The 1,691-nt window shown below is 39.5% G+C and overlaps 1 protein-coding gene across 3 annotated transcripts in view; it reads left to right on the forward strand.

Annotated features, from left to right (window-relative positions):
- The window catches only part of HIVEP1 (human immunodeficiency virus type I enhancer binding protein 1), a 137,981-nt gene that overhangs the window by 945 nt on the left and 135,345 nt on the right, over window positions 1-1,691 (forward strand). The gene's annotated exons all lie outside the window — the stretch shown is intronic.

Raw genomic sequence — 1,691 nt, forward strand, 5'->3', positions numbered from 1 at the left:
TTATAAGATATAATTTGAGAGACTGTATTTAATTTGCCACAAAATGATTAAAGGCGACTGTAGTTACCTTATAGTTTAGTTGGAGTCCCCTGCAGTCTGATGACTAGGAAGTTAGAATTGTAGGCAGAATTAGGAAAAGAAACTGCATCTAGAAAATTCGGAAATAGAAAATGGGGAAATGTGTCTGTTTCAGAAAAAAGATTACTGTTGATTTGATCTCAAGAAAGGCAAATTGTGAATAGTCCATTGCACAAAAAACTTAACAAACTGAAATGACAAAATTAATCTATTACGACTCCAAATCGCATATTTAATTTGTTAAAAGAGTTCACTGCAATGCCAAATCCCATATAAACCTTGTGTGCACACTATATATTTGTTATGGTCAGGGCCATTGGGTTAAAAATGTATTGTTAGTAATTTTGATTTAGCCAGTGACACAAAGTAGAGTCGATAATCATCAAGCTACCTTGATTTTTATCCTCTGACAGATGAAGTATACTTTCACATTTAAGTGGATTTTTTTTTCATTCAAGTTTCAAAGTTATATTTACATACGTTTTGTGATTGCAGTCCATTAGATGTCAATTAAATTTCATGACAGATGATTTTATCACATCGAAAATGAAAAAGATTGTATTATTTCATTGCAAGGTTGGAGGCGTAGTGTACTAAACATTATTTCAAATTTAGGTAGCTGTTGGCTGATCTTTGCTTTTGTGACCAAATCTAGTTTTTAATAGGCATATTCCTCCCTTTACAGGACAGTATTTTTGGTTACAAGCTCGCTATTATTGAGTATTCCATTTTTAGTCATTCATATTCTGGTGCATTAAGCTTTTCTAAGCTCAGCTGAGCTAGAGGTAGGATTTCCTCCCAGGAATTTTAGGGGTCAACCCTAGCAAGGAAAACCTAGATATCTTTATGGAAGCCCCAGGGAACAATTCAAGTTTGCACAGATGGCCAGCAGAGTGGGTGTACGGTCGTTCAGCATTTTTATTCCTTAAAAGGGGAAAGCATTTTGGTTTTTATATGAGAATTTTTTCTGCATCAATTTTTTTTGTTTTACCTTATCCCTCCCAAGTTGAGCGTGGCTCCGTTAACCAGTCATTTGTGCCTGCTTCTTTAGGGATACATGTGGAATTTCTGAGCCTCAGACTTTAAACGATAAAGACCTAATGTTCTTTAGGTCTAACCCTGAAAACCTTCGTCATTACCCTGGTCCATCCTCTCCTGATCACTTTTCCATAGAGTTCCAAGCCTTGCTTCCTCCATTGCTTTTTTCTCCCCCTCCTCTATTGCTTTTTTCTCCCCTTCCTCTCTTGCTTTCTAGCACCCGAGGTCAAACTCTGGTTTATGGTAATTACTCCTTCTTCTTTCTTTCTTGCGACCCTGGGGCCAGATTGCCTGCTCAGCCCCGAAACTCCCTCTCCAGACCCAAAAGAGCCTTCTCCTTTCGGCCCCTAAACTGTCAAAGCGGAGCCCTAAGGGTTAAACTGCGCTCGCAGCTCGGGCTCTGGGAACCACCGGCGGGCACGGCCGTGGCCTCTGGAATAACCTTGGCTTTCCTCAATCTTTTAATAGAACATCCGCCACCAAAGCGTAGTTTCAGTTCAGGGTTAATAATGTGTCCCCTTCCACCCTTTAACCCAACACCCCGGCCTCCCTCCCGGTTTTTTTTTTTTTTTTAA

Source organism: Bison bison, unplaced genomic scaffold (genome assembly GCF_000754665.1).
Source record: "Bison bison bison isolate TAMUID 2011002044 unplaced genomic scaffold, Bison_UMD1.0 scf7180017864053, whole genome shotgun sequence".
NCBI lineage: Eukaryota > Metazoa > Chordata > Mammalia > Artiodactyla > Bovidae > Bison > Bison bison.